This window comes from Heterocephalus glaber, unplaced genomic scaffold, assembly GCF_053883595.1.
Source record: "Heterocephalus glaber isolate CG9 unplaced genomic scaffold, H.glaber_assembly_v1.0 deba00000901, whole genome shotgun sequence".
In the NCBI taxonomy this organism is placed as follows: domain Eukaryota; kingdom Metazoa; phylum Chordata; class Mammalia; order Rodentia; family Bathyergidae; genus Heterocephalus; species Heterocephalus glaber.
Window position 1 is genome coordinate 14962651 of NW_028258171.1, and position 21612 is coordinate 14984262.

The 21612-nt window shown below is 38.6% G+C and overlaps 1 long non-coding RNA gene across 2 annotated transcripts in view; it reads right to left on the reverse strand.

The window, feature by feature from the left end:
* Positions 1 to 6083: 6083 nt before the first annotated feature.
* LOC147828845 (uncharacterized) overlaps positions 6084 to 21612 on the reverse strand; it is a 37659-nt gene continuing 22130 nt past the window's right edge. Inside the window, exons 2-5 of one of the 2 annotated variants that reach the window (XR_015450096.1) lie at positions 19722 to 19900; positions 18945 to 19308; positions 14911 to 15225; positions 6084 to 10206 (exon numbers count right to left, since the gene is read on the reverse strand). This is a non-coding gene — a long non-coding RNA (uncharacterized LOC147828845). The remainder of the gene's footprint in view (positions 10207 to 14910; positions 15226 to 18944; positions 19309 to 19721; positions 19901 to 21612) is intronic. The other variant, XR_015450097.1, reaches the window with a different exon arrangement.

Below are 21612 nucleotides of genomic sequence, written 5' to 3' on the forward strand. Positions count from 1 at the left end.
AATTGAGAGCTGGCACTAAATATCTCTAAAGTCCCTTCCATCTACAGATTCTTCATCTCTGGGAGTCACAAGAATGGAGGTACAAAGTATAGAGATGAATGAGAAGTTAATTTTATATGAGGTGAATCAAAGATGGAGATGGAGACAGGAGGTAACCTTGATGTATGCACGCCCTTTGAGGAGTGTGTCTGACTGTGGTTGTCCATAATCAGTTACCAACAAGGAGTCCCAGAACCATGGTGCTCAGCTCCAGAGGTCTTGAAGATTATTGTGCATCTGTGCTGTAGGTTTTCTGACAGGAAGCTGGAGGTTTTACATACTTCACAGGTGACTTTCCGGAACTCCTACTTGGACACATCACTCTCTCTTCTGAATCTTATACCCACAATAGCTCCAAATGTTTTTCTCTGCTTCTCATCTCTCCACACCATCATTCTGGAGCTTGGACTTCCAGGCAAAAATGGTCACCACAACTTCCACTGAGCTGATCTAGGTGCACGGGTCACTTCTAGAAGCAGCCAGGGGCCAAGAGACCCATAAGTGATGTGCTTAGGGGTCTCTGGGAAGTGTGATTCACTTCTCACCCTGACCACCTTGCTCTGAAATAATCCCAAGAAGCATTTCTGGTGGAAACACACTCTATTAAAATATAGTAGAGTCCCTGAAGGTCAAATAACGAGGTTGCTTAAAAATAAAAGTATGTGGAGTATATAAAATATAAATCTATTGGTGATTTGGTAGAAGGAATGGGTTCAATAGAAACTCTTGTAATTTTCCCCTTCACTGCTGGTAATGAGTCCTGTATCACTACATCTGTTCAGCAGATAGGTCATCTTAATTTCTAAATGTGTAGCCCACATTTTATATCACATTATCCTGGATGTGAACTACCACTTCTTTTCTTTCTCCCTAAACATCATAACATCATATACCAGACTTCCCTGAACACTGGAAAACAAGAAATGGGGGCGGGGGGCCACACGGCTCTGTGGTAGCTTTCCTAGAATACACAAGGCCCTAGGTTCAATCCCCAGCATTGAATGAGTGAATGAATGAATGAACTGAGGTGGGGGGACTACATCACAGATAACTCAACATTTAATAAAGCTTCACTGTTCTTAAAAGTCCCTTTGCTGTTTCTAGCAGTTCCCAATTCCCTTAGAAAGCAGAATAAGGACCTCAAAGTGGAAAAGAGACAGCAAGAGCAAAGATTTAAGAGGGCCAAGGGTATATAGTCCTTTAGTTTAAAGGACCCTTGTGTGGTTTAAATGCCCCCCCCAACTCATGTTGACATTTAGTTGTTACTATTTATAGTAGTATTAAGAATGGGACTTATAAGGGGTGGCCAGACATTAGGGGTCTAGTGTCGTGGATGGACTAATGGTTTTTGAGAGGATCTCTCGCCTCCCTCCCTCCTCTCTGAGATAACACAGCAAGAAGGCTCTCATCGGATGCTGGCCCTTCAACTTCATAGTTCCCAGCTTCATACTTCCCAGCCTCCAGAACCATGAGCCAGCAAACTTGTGTTCATTATCTGCTTATCCTTACCTTACCAAATAACTGCTTATCCTTACCTTATGCCTTAACATTCAAAGTGTTCAGAGAGCCAGGCGTGGTGCACCTGTCAACCCAGCCCTCTGGGAGGCTGAGGCAGAGATTGAAAATTTGAGCCCAGCCTGGGCAGTAGAGTGACTTAGCAAGACCCTGTCTCAAAAAGTATAACAAATATGCTGGGGATGTAGCTCAGGGAAAGGCCCTGGGTTCAATTTCCCAGTACTTCCTCAAAAAAACACTCAGAGAGAATATAATGTGAAGATGTAGATATTTCTTCATAATGTAAATATATCACTTTAAATTTTCATTGAAATTATACATATTATATATATTTTATATTATACATTATGTAATTATATAATTTATTATATTATAATGCATATTATAGTAACATAATATATTATGTTATATTTATATTATACAATCATAATATAATATATACATATTATTTATATTATATATTACATTATATGTCATATATAAAATATATAATGCATAATACATATATATTATAGATATAATTTCAATGAAAATTTAAAGTTATTGCTTTCCCGCTGCTTTAAAAATATGAAAAAAAAACCTCAGAAAAATAGAAACTATCGTAAACATGCATACATTTTCAAAGTAGCAACTTGGGGTTTTAATATGTGTCTGTTTAATTTTTACTGGAAGAAACTTATTTGTCTGGTTCCCACTAGTTTTCTTTTTCTCTTTCATTCTCTCTGAGTTAATTTGTACACGCGTGTCCATACAGTCATGCACGGCACAATGAGTCTGGTCAAGGCTGGGCCGAGTAGATGAGGTGGTCCCATGAGATTACAATGGAACTGAGCGATTCCTACCCCCTGGTGACGTCAAAGCCATTACAACAACACAATACCACACAATGCTCACCTGCCTGTGTCAATGCCCCTATGGACAAACCTACCGTGCTGTGAGCTGTACAAAAGCATAGTGCAGACAACTGTGTGGAGTACCCAGTTCTTCATAGCGACCACCAACCATTATCTTACCGGTTTTTCATCTACGATACTGTAGTCTTAGGCGTTGTTTTAAGAGTGTGCTCCTTCTACTTGTATAAAATGTTTACTGTAAAACTGTGTCACGTTACACCAGCAACAGCCTCATCCATCTCCTGTTTACCACATCTCTTGATTGTGTCAAGGGGTCTTGAAGTGATCGACGGACGTCATCCAGGTTGCTGCAGGCAGACTGCGATGGACACACAATGGCGAGGTTGCCTAACTGTATTTCTCAGTTGCTTTTTCAAATGAGCCTCACCACACTGAGGAGCTCGAGAAGAAACAAGAGTGGCAGTTTCTATTCTGTGATTAGGGAGACTGAAGCAGAGAGGGGTTAAACGCCTTCCTTCCCACAAGGTCACAGAGAATCGGTGCCGTGGAGAGAGAAGGAGTCTTTCCTGCATGAGCTTCTACATGTTAGTCATCACGCACAGGCTGAGGCAATGGATGCTGGCATTTTACATAAATATATGATGATGCAGTGCTATATGCAATAAAAATCTGAAACATAAAATGTGGAAGCAATTCAAGAAAACAGATCTCACATTTTTGCCTTTGTCAGAGTCTGAATCTGACATGCTCTGATTAAAATTCAACATCTGCAGGCATTTAAAATTAAAATATACAGGTATTCGTGTTTTCCTCCTTCCACGATGTTTTATTGCTGCTTTTTTCATCTTAAATATTAAAAACATTACATTATTTTATTTCATATGTCAAACTCCATGTCTCCGTATATTACACATTGCCCTTTCACCTCTGCGCTCTGGTTCAAATCCAGCTCTTAGCTGAGGAAATAAGAAACATCTGAAAATCTTTAGTAGACTCATCTAAAGGCCTAATGGGCTACAGTTTACACTAACTTGACAAACACAACAGACAAACAGATTTGCCACCAATTAAGATGTTTACATGAAAACATTCAGGAATGAGCAGACTAGAAAAGGCTCTCACCTGCAAGCTGTGCCTTTCTTTCACAGAGAATTTGTAACAGAGAAATAGAAAGAAATCTGGGCTGCACCTGTCCCTCCTGAAGCAGGTGAATGAAGGATCCAGATTATAGAAACCCTCTGCCACTTCGTGGGGGGAAAAACTGAAATGTAGGAAGGCTTGGAGGGTGGAAGGAATAAGAGAAAACAGCTCTAAGATAAATCACCCTTTTTCATCCAAAAATTATTGAGGCATGCACTGCATGAGTACACTTTGCTAGGAACTATTTCACTGGTCCCCTGGAGCAAGTCAACAAGATAAAGGTAGCTCGAAAGACAAAACAATGAAAGAAGCTTGTTCATCCTCCTGCAGACCAACTTCCATGAACAAATCATATTTCATGATTTAAAAACAAGGACACGATAGGAAAGTTAATGTGAGACCCACCACCTTTCCCAAGAGTGAAAGATCATGTGCTCTCAGAGGCAAGGGCAAGAGAGGAGATGGGAAGGATTGAAGAGAACGTGTCCATTATAAAGGTATTTCTAGTTTCACAACTTAAATGCTGTGTAATCCAAATAAAATATATATGCAGGTCAGCGGTTTGTATCGCTACCCTGCAGCTATTCTCCAATCCCACATTTCCTGATCACAGAATCACCATTCCAATGGGTCCAGTCCACCCCTTCCCCCAATCCCATCTCATCCCCTCTGTAGCCTCCTCTCCAACCGAAGCAATTCCAATGACAAGTCAGAAGTTTGAGATATACAAAAATCCCTTGGGGAGTCTGTTAAAATTGGTGTTCTCCAGCCCTACTGCCAGAGATTCTGATGCTGAAGGTGTCACATGGGTCCTTGTAATGTGCAGTTTAACTACTTGTCAGGTGATGCTGATGCAGGTGGATGGATCAAAGGCCACACCTTGGGGGAACAGTTTATGCTCCACTGTAGCTCTGACTCTCTGTTCTCGATGGCTTTATCCAGGAGAAGAGAAAAGACTCACCCTGTGGAAATGGTCACTACCTCTTATCACTTCCTTCCCTCTGCCTGCAGGGCCAGCAGACTAGGAAGGTTTTGCCAAGGACTAGAATTATCCTTGCAAGCAATCTTGTATGGCTGGCAAAAAACAAAACAAAACCAGAGTATTTCAGATGACAGGGACCAGAAGGAGGTGTATTTCATCCCTAGTCTCTCTGAGCTAGTAAACCACGCTCTTCCATGCTCCAGTCTTAGCTGCACATTCTCCTGTGAATGAACCCACTGGCAGAAAGTCCTTTTCCCAACTCATTTGTTTAGTACATACTTGAAATTTAGAGCCTTTTTCATCTTCAGTTCTGCACTCAACAACAACAGGGAACATCAGGCACCATCCTCTGATAGTAGAGGACCATTTATAATGCATTAAGGGACACATTCCAAAAGCCATGATGAGGGAAATGCTAAATTCAAGATTTACTGAATCAAGAATTCTCAGTAATTCTTCAATCGTTGGAATTCCTATGGCAGAATACCGGTTTGAAAGGTCTTTTACAGATCCCTTCAGCTTCTTAGTAGTGCAATTTAGGAATAGTTTATTCTCCCATACCTTGTATGTGGAGTTACTGCCAAGCCTCAGTGTTTTCCCCCATGACAAATACTTAAAGACAGGGCTGCATCCAAGCGTTCAGATTTGGTAGCATTGACTCCAGTAACCCAATGCTGACATTCCATTTAAGGACATGCACAAAATCATAAAATCTGTTTCACCGAATTTATATTGGACAAGTCTTTTAAAGAATAACTGGAATAGTCTCAGCAAATGCTTTAAGTCCTGCCTTTACCACATCTGTCCCTGGAGTTTGTTCTTGGACATCTTAGGATACAATAAATCCTTCTTTCCTGACACCCAGTCCCCAAGCAAGAAATGCTGGACAGATGGTATTAATCACCAGGTGCCAATCTGATTTCTAGTTAGATACTCCAGTGATGAGGGAATAGCATGGTTCATTTTTAATTCTTTTATGTTATCTTCACTACAAGAGGATTTTTAGTCAAAGATGATCAGATGAGAACAAATATTTTCCCTGTTGATGAATTTAATGAGCTCAATCTGAATTCTTTCCTGAATTCAGCTTGGTCACATAGGATTGTGACTAGTCATCAAATCAAGTGACCGAGGTTGGATTTCTATAGAGAAGAATGGCCTGTGGTTTCACCTTGTTGTCTTTTATTTATTCTGGTAGATGTTCCAAACTCAGAGAATTTGTATTTTTCTTTTTTTGTTTTGAGGGTATTATAATTTTGTTTAATTATCTTGTAACTTAATTTAATTACAATGTGCTTTTGAATATCTAGGCCATTTTTTAAAAAGAACTACAATTGGACTGTCAGAGCATTATTAACAAAATAGTTAATTTGTAATAAGCAATAAGAAGGGTAAAATAAGATAGTAGTCTCTAGCTTTATTTTCCAAGGGAACTTGTTGCTTTTTTAAAAGAAACTTGTTTTATTGTACACACACAAGTATACAATTCACAAATGGAGAATTGGTGATGTTTAAAAATAAACTCCACATGTAAATATTACCCACACCAAGAATTTTAATACAACCGGCATCCCAGAAGCCCCAGCTCCTGCCAGCTACTTACTCCTGCAAAGGTAACCTCTGTACTAATTTTTAACACCTTAGATTAGCTTTGCTTGAGCCACATGCACATGAAATCATACAATATGTATTATTTAAGATCTTCTTTCAGTCATCTTTTACTGCAATATAATTCACATATCATAAAATTCACCATTTATACAATTCAGTAGTTTTTTAGTATAGTTACAAAGTTGTCCAACCATCACTATCTAAACTCCAAAATATTTTCATCACCTCAGAAAGAAAACCATACTTAGCCATCCCAAACCTCTGGAAATCACTGATCCCCTTCAAACAATCTTATATGTATGAGGTTCATCTATAGGAGGGACCAGCAAACTTCTATACAGGGAGAGAAGACACATATTATTGCCTTATGGCTATAAGGTCTCTGTTGCAACTACTCAGCTCTGCCTAGTAATAGAAAGTAGCCATAAATTTAATATATAAACAAATAGATGTGAGAGTATTGCAACAAAATTTTATTTATAAAAGTAGGCAGCTGGCAGGCCATAGATTTTCCTGTGGTGCTTTGTGTAGAACACTATATTCATTTCTGTTGTTGTTAGAGATTCCATTTAATCAACATATCACAATTTATTAATCCATTGTACTATTCTTAGATATTTGGGTGTTTCCAATTTGGACTACCTGTTGATGTAAACATTCCCGTACCTATCTTCTGGCACACATGTGTTCATTTCTGTTGGAACTGCTGAGTCTCACTTACATTATGACTCACTGATTCTATTTGTTTGAGCCACAAGGCAACATACTATGTATGTATGATGGTGCAAAAACAGAGAACTAATAATCTAATTATTTTCTATTTTGTACCAACAGTTATGTATTACAGAAATAACGTCATTTAATCTTTTTTAAAATTCTTTTATTGGTGCAATGTCATTTAATCTTTACACAATATTATGAAAAGCGGGATTTCATAATAGGGAAACTGGGGCTTATGTAAGGTCACAAAGTCAATAAATGATGCTTGCTCCAAAGCCCATGATTTCCCCCTATGCTGCATACTACACAGAGGGGAAGAATGGAAAAAAAGGACTCAACCTAAATTACTGTTCAATAGAAGAGAAACTGACACAAGCTCAGGCTTTATAATTTATAAAATATAACAGTTTCATTATAACACATTAATGCTCAGATGATTGGTCTTCCCAACATACAAACTGCTAAATGATTGAATGATCTACTCACATGAACATAAATTAATGATCTACTTACATGAACATAAATTAATGATCAACACCAGTCTCAAGAAGTCTAAATTATTATTCTGTGAACTTTCATTAAAGCTCATTCTAATTTTCAACTCCACAAGGTTAATTTAGAAATTTTACATTAATGTATTGAATATCTGAGAATTGATGATTAGAACAGCTAACTTATATACAAATTCTTTCATTACCTTCAAATCTATCTTATCTTTATTAATATACTTGTTTTAAATTTAATTATATTGTTTTTGAAAAGAACAAAGTCTCTCTAACATGATAAATAAACTGAACTCACAAAGCAAATATTTTAATTCCATATTGGACATTAAAAACTATAGTCCACTTTATCAGTCTGAGTATTGTTTCTACAGAGCAGCTAGCCCACACCTAGAGGGGTTACTGGCAAGTCTTACCTTGCCATCTGCGGTGCTATTGACATGACCCTCATACCTGAGTGAGATGGGCAGCTGCCCAGGGCTGCTCTCACTTTCTTGCACAAGGAAACTGCCATTGATTAGGCTGCTGAGTAGATACTGTGCTGCACTGCGTGACACTGGTCCACGGTACCAGGAATGCTTTTCCAGGCTATTTACTGGAGTGATGTAGTTGCCTGGCACCCAACCTTGTCCATTCTTAGAGCGAACTTCACTCCACTCATCATTCTGATTGTAACCAAAGACTCGCAGGTTTTCATCTTTAGTAATGCTGAGTGTGTTACCACCACTTGCTACAAAATCATAAAGTACAACGAAGAGATTAGGGTCACTCTCAGTGGCTCCAAGTAAGTTCTCCTTGGAGCTCCACCTGATGGCTTCATTCAGTGCCTGGGATTCAACATCACAACCATAGGGGCGGTGCAAAGCTTCTGGACTACTGCCTCCAGTCTTGTCTCCCTCAAATCCATCCTCCACACAGCTGGCAAAGTGATCTGTCCAGTCGGGGAGAGCAGATCCCGAGGCCTCACTGCACAAGCAGCAAAGCAATGTGTCCTGATCTCTGCCATAATTATTAGCTGGAAGCAGAACTGTACCCAGGACCATCCTTTGGCCAGAAGCACCAAAGTTAAACTGTTCTCCTGAGAATTTGTATTTTTCTTATGTTGGACATTGCTATTGAGCCAGTCACAATGAGTAGATACTTTTCAGACTTTCTGCAAAAAGATTTGTTATTAGAAACACCACAAAATTGGGTCCAAAGTTTGCTTTCTTGCAGATTGGTTTCTTCAGAATAAAATAAAAGCAATTTAATTGATAAAATTGAGTCACATTCTCTTAATTTACCAACACACCAACCCAAATCACATATCTAATCTCTATTATTCTCTCATCAATGTGTGCTATGTTAATAATGGTATACCATTGTGATAGGACTTACCCTTGGTTTCCAGGAACATAACATCCGGGTAAAGACACAACGCTTAGGAGAAGGAAAGAGTTACAACTCAGTGTTCATCACTGTGTATGCTTAGTCCATGATAGATATTTAACCATTTCTTACATAGATAATAAATGACTGACTACTAAGCTTTGAGATAGATTATAGATTCTAAACATTAGAGAAGATTATGGAATCCAGATTTCAGGAAACTCTCAGGGGAACCTGTTCCTTGCAACTCACTGTGGAAAATTTGGCTCAGATATACTTCATGGAGGAGGGAGAATTCCTACTAGATATGTAAAGGAGCAAAGAATTAAATAGATACAGGGGGTGGGGCAGGCATCCAGGTAGAGAAAATAACAGAAAAACAAGATAGAGGTCAAAATTAACCTGGAGCATGGTGAAGTTAAGGAAATTTGCCTAAGTGGTTCAAACAAAATCATTAGAGAGCTAGCTGGTTTTACAATACCCTACCTGTCCAAACAGCATCTGCTCTAGTGGAAACACAGCAAAATCTTGAGGTAAATGCATGACTGTACAGTAAATGCTTAGATTTGTATTCCCATAGAAAACTAGCAGTCAGTGAAACCCTGTTCAGGTTCAGGACCCAGAACCAAATGCAATCACTGCACAGTTCTCTTATTGGCAGTATCTGAACAAATTGGAAGAGGGGATTTGGAGAGACAGGAGGGAAAATAAGGAAGAAGGAGAAAGTCTTATTTTTTCTACTTGTTGTCAAAGTCAAGAGATGCCAATCTAATATGTGTAGTTCTATAGTTTTTGCTTCTTCACCGATTTTCCTTTATCACATAACAGTCATTTAATTGTATGGTCACTTATCTCCTTCAATTTCTTTATTTTTACTTTTCTGACCATTTTTTCTCCCAAAAGAACCTTGAGGAAAATTTTGAGTTCACTTTAGAAGTCTGACAGTCTTTTCTGTCTTGCCTTGGATGCCAATGAATTAGTTGTGAATGCTGAATGAATCCCTTAAATTCTTTATTTCAGGTTCTTCTTTTGTGGAAAAGAATGAACTAGAAGATGCTCTCTGAAACCTATGTATTCTTCCTACTAGGAGCTACTTTTAATATCAAGACAAGTGCTACCCAAAAAAAAAAATCTACATCCACCTATAATGCCTCCTGAGGATCACAGTAAGCTGAGGACATCCTTCTCGGTGTCGATCCCCTGTCTGCAGAGTTCCATCACTACTCCAAAATCGTCTAGTTTTGATGAGCAAGTCTGTATCTTCTACTACAATGTGAAGTGCTCCATTCAGGGGCCATTTGTTTTTCATCTTTGCTTTCCTAATCCTATTTCAGGAGGCAACACCCAGTTGCAATGTAGCCTACTGTTTAAGAGCATGGCTCTGGTCTTGAGTGGTTTGGAATGGCGGTTCATCACATGCAGGCTGCAGGACCTTTGGAAAGTTCATATGCACTGTATGCTTGGCTTTCTTCATCTATAAAAAGAGAATAAAGTAATAGTTATTAATGTGTGATACAATTAAGCATAGAGTACAGAGAACAATGATCTACAATATTAGCTTATCTTCAGTAGCAGGTGTTCAGTAAATATTTGAATAAAATAAATTTGCCAAGGTCAGAGGTTATATGGGAATACATTGGCCACACACATGCACAAAACTTGTGGGAAAAATAAAGTTGAATAAGGCACAGTGATTCCCCTATGAAAGTTGCAGGGCAGAAGGGAAATTAAGGCACACGTATGAGGAAAGAAAGTACTAGATGGAATCTGATAAATATACCACCAGAGGAAGTGAAATGTAGCAAGGGTTCAGAGTATAGATGATTTCCAGCATGAGTTAGCAGAGGGCTAAATGGACACATCTTTCAACATAATAGAACGGTGTTTACATAGTATTTGTTCCACCATCTCCCTCAGAATTCTCACCCCTGGAGATTAGTAGATTAAGGATAACAGAGAAAGGTGTCCATTGCAATACATAGAAACTGACATTTCAAGAGTCAAGTTTGAATCTTGTTTTTGGGCCAGCAACTTCCAATTTATGTTTTGAACACCAAGGACAGGGGATGGATATTCCCATAGGGTGGTCTGCTGTTTTGTGCAACCAGAGAACTTTTGCTGCCAAGCACCCGAGACACACGCCTGAGCGTAACACCAGGAGAGCAGCCAAGGCCCCACTTGGGCTGCTTTTCGTGTTTGTCTAAAGTAGATGTTTTTCCAAGCAAACTACATTGTGTTCCCAAAAAAGATCCATCATCCTTGTCTTTGTGGTTACACAGTGGGAATCAAACTGATGGGGTGACGGGTGCCTGGGCCAAAGGAAAAGATGCTACAGATCAGAGACCCCTCCCTTTGCCTCATCCTTTTCAAGAACAAGAAAATCTTTGGAATGAAATGTAGTGACTGACCTTGAAGGAACCCATCCCCTGGCTTTGACTCTCAGGAAGCTTTGGACATTTGAGAAACCCAGTACAGCCAATGGAAACTTTCCTCCGGGCTATAAGAGTGCAGAATCAGTGTCTATTAGTCTCAAATTCTGAAGAGTTAAGTCACACATGGGGGTTTGGGTGGTTGTGGAGTATATAGCCAGATTTCCAGCACCAGCAAATATATGCAAATGGAATAGGGCCAAAGTTCTCCTAACTGTACTAGGACTAAATAGTTTTGAATGTTAAAGCCATAAATTCCTCATATTAGGCCCCAAAATACATACCTTCTTTTACAAGTTTATGATTTTTTTAAAAATCTGAGTGACTTTTCAACTAACTATATTTGTAATTATGATCTTTTTAAATATCTCAAATAATACCTTAGGTTGGTTTCAAATCACTAAATCTGGGTCAAGTGCACAATTTTCAGATACTAGCCTAGCATCATTCCCCAAAGGTTATATCCAGGGTCCTCAGGGTGCACAACACCTTTCTTTCTTACTGAACCTCATCCTATCTCACTCCAAGTTCCCTCAGACTCATGAATTCGAGACACCATCTCCCCATGCTGTTCCTACCACCATTTCAACATTCTACATTCCACCATTCTATCCTACCTTTTCCCCTTCTCTGCAGTTCTGGGGCAGGATGATTCTTTGTCTACAGGAATACTGGCTTCCTTTACTGTAGTCAAGAGGCTCTTCCTTTTCCCAAAGGGGACATCTGCCTTAGACCTTCCCCTGGCAGCAATTTTTCCATCTTTCTCTCCTGGATCAAGAGCATACACCAGTGTCTATTTTTTTTTTTTTTTTTTTTTTTTTGGTACTGGGGATCGAACTCAGGACCTTGTGCTTGCGAGGCAGGTGCCAGAACCACTGAGCTAAATCCCCGGCCCCTACCAGTGTCTATTTTTTAAATGGTTGTAACTTTATCATCATCTCCATTTTCATCATCCATCATTTATAGATCACTATGAGCCAGGCACTGTACTTAGAACTTTCTATATTACTTCATTTAATGGTCACAATTATACTATAAATTAAATATTGCAAACACACCTTCAAATTTAGATCCAATCAAAAATGTTCAAACTATCACTCTGGCCTGAAGCAGTACCTCAAGCTTCTCACCAATCTTATGAGAAAAGACTTTCCAAAGATTAGACACAAATATCCTTAATATTCCTATGTTCCTATCTGTGCATTTTAAGATGACATGTAAATGGTCCATCCCATAAATATTGATGCTTAGGAAATATTCACTATAAAATGTGAACTGATCAGAAAATATAAAATAAGAGGATAGATGGCATGCAGATATGGGGCAAAAATGTGAATATGAGATTCAAATTATAAAAACTGTTGAAACATCTAGTCCTGTTGTCAAAAAGGAGATGGTCCCAAAAATTCCTAATCATTTTTCCCCCTTGCCCAGTCTCCAAATCCTTCTACTTTTCCTATTACATTTATTGATATCCTTTAAGTTTTCATTCTCCAAATTTACAACCTTGAGATTATCATGTATCTCTCCATGAGTATTTTCATTCGTCATGTCCAGTCTGTCTCCATGTTTTGCCAGACCTTCTGCAATTGTATTTTTCTACTCATTTCTTAACTCTTAGCCCCAGAGACAGAATCCAGTAGATAAGATATTGAAACAACCTCCTGCCCTAGCTTCCAGAAAAAATTATTTTACAGTCATTGTCAATCATATACCCAGTTAACTACTGAGCAAAATTTTGCAGCAGTATATGCAACTATTGTTTTTTCTCCCATTTTTCTGTGCCATGGAAATTACAAGAATGCCATTTATAGAAAGACTGAGTAGCTGGAGAGACAAGTTTGTAGGACAAGATTTATTTAAACTTCCAACAGCAATATGAGAACAAGTAACGCTGCCTCCCTTCCCCCAAGCCATGCCCTCAGCTTCTTGGTAAATGCTCCTTCCATCATGCCTGTATCTATACCCTTCGCCATGGGTGACCTTTCACTGCCAATTCCTCCTCCATCATCCACTATAAAGGTTAGCCTGTCATTATTTTGTCAGTTCTTTCAATTCCTATCTTGCACCAACCTTTAGCATCATACCTTGTGAAACTCCTGAATTACTGGGTCTCCATCTTTTAAGTTGCTTCCTCTGACTCATGCTTATTTCTTTCTTGTTTCTCCCATAGTTCTCAAAGGAACTTGATGCTACTGTGCTATGACTTTTTCTACTTTCCTTATGTAAAGCTTCAAACAATGATGTTATTCTAAAGGCACTCAGCAAACTCTCCTATTAAAGTCTACTCTGTTAACTTATGCCATCCTTTTCACTAGTTTCAGATTTCTATCAATCATCTAAAATACTCTTATCCTCCAGAGGAGCTTTAGCACTTAACTCACTGGACTAGAGGCCATGTGTGTTTCATTTTGGCCAAGAGTTTGTCTACATTTTGGTCATGCCCTAAGACACTGTTTAAGGCTAAATTTAAAAGTGGCAGACTAATTGATCTGCTGGAAGAAATTTCAAAGCAGCCCAAGATTCAGGTTGTAGCATGGATACTGATGTGAAGATTGACCAGAAAGAAAATGTGTGTAAAGTTTTGGCAAAAGAGAATGTGATTGCTAAAATACTGACATTAAAAGAAGACTTTGCATTAGGACAATAGGTAAATAGCTTGAAGACATCTCAGGAATCAGCAAGATCCCACTCATTACAGGCTCAGGAGAGCCACTAAGACCCCTGTTCAAGAAAGGTCACCTAGGGAATCTCTGAGACTCATTTGATTATGCTCAGACATTCAGAGGTTCCTGAACCATGGTTCAAGGGGGGCTTTGCTACTGCTCCAGGTGGAGGCAAAACTCGGAACTAGTCATTCATTCCTGGTCATTCAGGCATACAGAACACAAATTAGAAGTTGTAGGGTTGGGGAAGCTTCTACCCGGATATCAAAGGAAGGACTGGAAGGCCAGGCAAGTTGACCCTGAGAAGGTGATTGTGTGCAACTGTGAGAGTAAAGCCAAACATGCAATAGAGACACCAGAAAATTGGAGATACCAGGAATGGAACATCTGCTGAGAAAAATTCCAAGCAGCCAGTGGAGCCAGCCCAAGAAAGAGGCTACATAGGCTGTAAACAGCAAGACCATAGGGGTGAAGCTGCCTAAACTCTTTGGAGCTCACAACTCATGACTGTAGGCCCCAGGCACCAGACATAGAGCTACAGAATTTTAGATTTCAGACTTGTTTGGTTTCCTTTCAGTCCTCCTATTCCTTCTTTTAGGATGGGCATATTTATCCTATGCTATTGTGTGTTTGAAACACTTAACTTTCTTTTATATTTTTACCAGAGCTCATAGCTAAGAGTTTCCTTTGAGTCTCAGAGGAGACTTTGAACTGCGACTTTTCAGCAATACTGGAACTGTTAAGATTTTGTGGACTCTTAGAGATGGACTAAATGCATTTCGTATAATCAGATGGACATAAGCTTTCTGGGACAGCAGACAGAGTGTTATGGTTTTATATATAGACTATCTTCCAAAAGCTTCATGTGTTGGGATATGGGTCCTATTTGGAAGAGGCAGATCACTGCAAGTGTGATCTGGAAGAGCATATTCTTGTCCCCAGCTCCTCCCTTTTCTCTCTACTTCCTGGAAGCCATTCAGTGAGGAGCTCTCCTCTGCAGTGCTGTTCTTCTGTGCCTTTCTGCATTGGAGATGGCTTATCACAGACTAAGCCCGCGGAAACTGTAAGTCAGATAAACCTCACCTCCTTTAAGTTGTGGGTGTTCTGTATTTTGTCTCAGTGACAAAAATGTTGACTAATACACTCAGTCATCCTCTTCATTTATTCAAAGACACTGTTCTCAATGAATTTAATATCCAGTACCCTGGAATTTTCTCACTCTTTGAATTCCCTCTGTCATTTGACATCAAACTTCTTGTGTCCAAGTTTCCTTTTGCTTCTACCACACTTCTGTTCTTGCTGTTTCTTTCTTTTTTATTGTAATTACTTCTTCTTTGTCTCCTTCACTCATTTACTTCTTCTTTCTTCCAGAAATTGATGTACCCTCCATGATTCATCCTAATATATTAGAAATATTATTTATTCAATAGACATACATTAACTCTACAGTTACAAATATCCAGTTCTGACACCTTTTCAAAGCTTGGTAGCCAGTTTCACCTACAGGTATTTCTGGCATCTCAATATATCATCAATTCCACCTGATTTCTTTATTTCTTCTATAGAGGCACAAACATCTTTCTAGTCATCCAATTTTAGAACTCATCCAACATTACAGCATGTTACTCATCCATACTTAATATATCTTTCGACTTCTGACATTGTTTTCTTATTTTGTCTTTCAACTGATCTCTTTATTTTAATTCACAGTCTTTTAAGGTGAATGTCATTATCCACATTTTACAAGTAAAGGTTTGGAGGTTAAATAATTTTTCTAGTGTTACAAATCTGGTCAGTGATGGGGCATAATTATAAACCAGTTCAGTCTTAGACCAGAACTGCTTTATTCCTCTTATCAAATTAACTCTGAAAATAGACACTGGCATCAAATAATAACAATGTCAAAACATGTGTAATTAGAAGTAAATGTTTCTACTTTTTAGTACATTTCCTTGTCTGTAAAAGGTTAATTATTAATTCACTGACTGAGCCTTATTTTAAAATTTCAGCTTTTATGAACATAGAAATTACAAAAACAATTTAGGGGGAGATTGGAGAAAATCCACTGTGGAATGCTGCTTGCCTGGTTTTTCTCCTGGTTCCACACAAGGTGTGGACCTTGGACAAGCTGCCCAACCTCTCTGTGCCTGCTTTCCCTCTCTGAATTACCAGTCTTCACCTTCTGCAGTAACAATGAAGTGTCTGAGAAATCTAAAGTGGGTAAATTCCTTGACATACACTCAGCATTCAAAATAGGTGATATAACACAAATCAGACACTTAACTAGCTTTGGATGAGTGGGAAAGGAAGGTGAACTGAATCCCCCCAGGACTTACTTAGGTAGGATCCCTGGAATATACAAAGATATGGAAAATTCAAGTGTAGGAAGAAGAAAGTTAGCTAACATATTGGCCAGCAATACAAATATTAGACTCCAAAATACAATATTAGTTCTTTATTCATAGTATAGAGCTTGAAATACAGAAAAGATATACTAAATATCTGTTAAACCTAAATATTTTATGAATAATAAAATGATTAATAGCCCATGCCTGACTATATCTAATCTTGAACATCTAATCTCCAAAACACTTATAAATTAATAGATCTAATTTAATTCAAGAGATTAATTAAAATGAACCTAGCCACAAATTTGTGAAGAGTGCAATGTAAATTTATAAGTCCCATCTCTCCCAATCCAAACTTTAGTCTTAATCCTCAGTGCCTTAGCTCATCATTTCCATCCAAGTTGCTCTCTACTTTCCAATAAACTTCAGGTCTTCCTCTCCACTCCCTTTCAATCAATGCCGTTTTCTATTATAATAACCCTCATTCTTACCTATCGTTATAAACTTGCTTCCTCTTCTTTTATGATCCAACAATTTTCTCATTTCTCTTTCCACTAAATATAAGTGCTGCCTACCACTATCTCAGATTCATCAACTCTCTTTCTTCTCAGCCTCTGCTGCATTTTAGCCAACCTCCTTATCGGTCCCTTTGAACTTTGCCTTAGCCACTTATATACAGTGCCTCCTATGTGACCTACCTACAATGATCTACCCAGTCTGACTCTCTTTATTAAAGTCCTGAAAATTCCTCTTCCTCTACAAAGTCCTCCAGGATTATACCAAAAAGGAGATAATACTTTTCCCAACCCCAATAACCTACTTACCTACTCCCCACCTGAAATCAGAGGCACTTCACTCAGAAATTCACCTAAACATCGAGTGTTTAAATTGGCATATTTTGCACTTGACCATGACATCATCGCTTGTGCATTGCACTCACTCCACTTCTGTCCTGTTACAAAATTGTCCGGGGAAACTATAGTCCATCTTGGGCAGCAAGAATCTAAAGTGTTGTTTCTTAACTAGCACATCCTGACTCTGCGAGGCATAAAGTCATCCTCAGAGAGAAATGTTCCTTCCTGCCAGCCTCTCAGTAGAGACTTAGGGTGTGTAGATGATGGAGGACAGACATGACGGGAGGAGATGCCACAACATACACTATCTCTCTGAATATTGGCCAGTTTCCCCAAATAATGTATATTAAAATGAATATTATATTTGAGCCTTTGCAAACTACTTCATATCATGGGGATACTTTCACAGTTAGTTTATTATGAATAACAAATCCTATTGGATGGAGATTCATTGAGCCAAAACAGCCTTGCTCAATGCTGGTTTGGAAGCTTGTGGAAGTCATCTAATGTGAGTAGTTCTTAAAAATTATTTTTAAATGACATACAATAATTGTACATATTTATAGGGTACAGTGTGACATTTTAGTACATGTATATAATGTAGAATGATCAGATGAGGGAAGTTAACATATCTGTCACCTCAGACATTTATCATTTCTTTGTGTAAAAATATTCAGGTAATTGTTGTCAAACATAGTTATCCTATTGCATAATAAAATATTAGAAGTCATTAATCCAACTTGTATCCATTAATCATCCTCTGTGAGCAGTGTTTTAAAAAGAAAAAAGAATTTCCACAGATTTAATCATTATTCCAGGCTATTTGACAACTTGACATGCTGTATATCATTTTAATAAGAGTTCCAATATTTTCTTATATAGTAAATATTGTGGAGATCACAGTGATTCTTATTTTTAAGAAAAACTGTAATCCTGATGCTATGCAAATAGTAGGTGTGGCTGAGATAAAATTCCCAGTGACAGTATTACACATTCAGATCCAAAATATGCAATAGAAGTAAAGGAAATCATTTCTAGAAAACTATATTGGGCAATTTGAAAAAGAGCTCATATGGTAACATAGTCTTCTGATGCTTGGCTGCTTCTAAGATGCAGGTGAAGAATTCAAATAAAATGATCTTGTCAGGAGTTAGCTCAAATTACCTCCAAAATAATGTCATTATACATATGATGTGATTTTAAACATGTATATGAGATAAAACTAACTAAATTCCACAAGTAAACATTTAGCTCATGAACATATCACTGTCCATTGCCCTTACCATATTTAACCTAGCCAAAAGACATGTTTGGGTATTACACCCTGAGAGAGATGATCTGGCATCCTATATTGAGGTGCTCTTACATCCGGGCTCTTCCGGTGAGTGTGCATGAACGTAATGAAAGTGGGGGCAGGGCTGGGGATGTAGCTCAGTGGTGCCGCTGTACAAAAAAAAAAGAAAGAGAGAAAGAGGAAGGAAGGAAGGAAGGAAGGAAGGAAGGAAGGAAGGAAGGAAGGAAAAACAGTGGGGGCAGAAGATTCGGATGGACAGGCAGCTGGATAAAGGACTGTCTCAGGGAGAAAACACGGCGGCACATTTTCTTATTTTCACAGCAAGGTCACAAGTGTGTCCTGTACTAAGAAAGATTGGGACACTCTGGTCTGGAGGACAGGCACGAATTCACTTTAGTTCATTTTGTTCCGGAACGGCGAGTGCTCAGTGGATATTATTCACTGATGGCTAGGATTTGCCATGAGGCTGTTTACCGCAGCATCTCTCTGATATATTACATAACACAAAAGGATGAAATCTCAAAAACTCAAAAGGTGGAGAATCGTTCAGCATTATAAAGTCATGCGTGATACAAATTTAACCCTTGTTACAAGCTTCTCTAGCTAGTTCTTTAAACCTACTTTTGGGCTTGTTCCCAGCTCAGGGCCTCCTTTTGTTGAGCAATTGCAATGTATAGTCACATTTTGAACTGTTGCCAGTTAAAATTCTTGCTTTAGTCTTCATGGCTGTCTGTTCCACCAATACAAATATGATAGGGCCCATCCCCTCGTTTGAGTGCATTGTTCATGGTGCTGAGCAGTGATTTTCCATATCTGAGTGTCTTTGTGTTCACCCCAGGATGAAGGGTAAGCCTGGTTTATTGAGTTCTCATTTCTCACAAAGCAGCAACATCTGGAGGGCTGAACAGTTTGTTGGCAGGTCCAGCTCCAAAGAATTCAGCCATGGTTCCGATTGGCTCTTATCAGTAGGTGTCACTAAAGACAGCTTCAGAGGCAGAAAAATAAATAGGCCAATTAAGCAGTGCCAAGAACAGACTATTTTATGGTCATCTCTGCTCTTTTTATTGTTATTCCAACTGCAGAGGTTTCAAGATTTTAATTATTCCCTGGTTCCCCCTGCCCTCCCCACTGCTGCAAATGAACATTTTTCCATTTTCCAAGTGCCTTCCTTTAGAGTTAGAGAGCGAGGCATTTAATTAATATATTTATTTCATGGTGCCTGATGTAGCAGTTTAGCAAAATGAAAACAGATGAAGGTGATTAATTCTAACACTTTATTGCAGTGAAGCTACAGCTGGCTGCTCATCTACAAACAAGCTAGTGAGTGCTTCCCTGGCTCCTTTCTGGTGTAGAAGGAGACACTTCACATATATATAGCAAACACACACACTCACCCACCTTGGCCCCGCCTTTGTGTCCCCAGAGATGCAAGAATGAAGTCTCCAGTGAGCGGCCACATATTTCTGAGGAGGTCAGCAGAGGAAACTCCCAAGCCTCTTCCTGGAGAGGGACCAGACTTCTCCACAGTGCCCACCATACTCATTGCTTTTAATTTTGGGTGGCTGAGGCTCTTTCACCTGCAAAGAGACAAGCCCAGTGGGGAACTCTGAATCTGATCTCGAAATCCAAGCAACACCACATAACTACTCAAAGTTACCTGAGGACAACCGCTGGGAAGTATTCATATGGGTGGATTTTATTTGCAAAATGGACTGTGAAAGATAGCAGGGCACAGACTCCAGGGTCAACACATTTCTGGCCTAGGCTAGGGGCCCAGGCAGTGTGGGTTAAATGAATGAGATAGCTACTAACTCAGAATATCAATAAACTATTCTTTAAGGATTTGTATATGGCCTCTACCACCCACTATATGTGCTAAATTTGAATGAATTTTGGCAGGCTCTTTCATTCTGTCTGGATTCAGGAACATTCCCATTTCATCTGATTGGTAGATCCTTGGGTTTGACGACCAAAGCAATAACTTTTAATTCTAAGTTATAATTATAAAAATTCTAAATTATAATTATTAAAGGAAAGTCAGATAATAACAATAATAACAGCAGCTATTGTTCATTGAGTAATTACACTGCGCTAAATTAAGTTCTATACATTATTTCACGTAATCACACAACATCCTATGATATAAATGTGATTATTGTCCCCATTTTACACATGAAAAAACTGGGGCCTCACCTTAGATTTCTTCAAGAGGATACAGCTGGAAAATTGTGGAGTCAGGTTTAAGACCAATGTGCCCTACTCTAAACCTATTCTCTTAACTGGGTACTTTACAACCTTCACTTCTACCATGGAATTAGTAGTAGTAAATCTTAATAAAGAGAATGGAGGGCATATTGGAAGAGAAGAAAATAGAGAGTGAGAAAAAAATGAGTGAAGGCTAAATCTACTCTGCAGAATTTATTGCTGGCATGTTGGTGTTTAATATTTGCAGGGCAAAGAAAAAGTATTGCTGGTTCCCATGGCTGGGAATTATTTATCCTCATGGCACTGTCATCTAGTTTCCAGGCACAACAATGAATGACTAGTGGCCCTAATTTTCACCATGAACAGTCTTCCCTGGCATTCTTCTGCAATTTTAGCCTCTCAAGTCCAAGTGACATGATGTCATTTTCATTTATTGGAAATAATTGCTAAGCTATACATGCTATAAATCTACATTCTTGTATTCTCCAAAAAAATGGTTATGTGAATTGCAAACTGCATACCAGAACCCAGAGCCCATTGGCCCTACAGAAATATGTCTAGTTTCTCTACACAGAACCCACAAAAGACAAGAACTTCAAAAGCCAACCTTGTACTCTGTATTCAGATTAAAAGTTTACAAATCTGTAGGGACACATAAGGGGCCAAAATTTTACTAAGGCGTTACTTAACACATTAGAATATATTCCACTATTCATAAACTACCAGAATAGTTGGTTTTTAAATTGGATCTTCCTCCAGAAATATTCCATCTTCTACAGAGGCATAGCATATCCACAATAGACATATTCTGACACATTTCAAAGACTATTTCTCATGTTTTATCCTACATGAAGCACATCCTTATGGAATTTCATGTATAACAGGCTTATGCTCTGAAAATTAGCCTTGGAAGTTAATTCTCCACACCTCTGTGAGTCATTCAGATTATTGTCCTTTTGTCAAGATCAATGATATGTCTTATCCAGATCAATCAAAATACAGAATAAGATTCAGTAAGGCACAAGTCATAACAAAACAGTTTAGACTAAACTTCTAGAAGCCCTGATCCTTGAAGATTCATTTA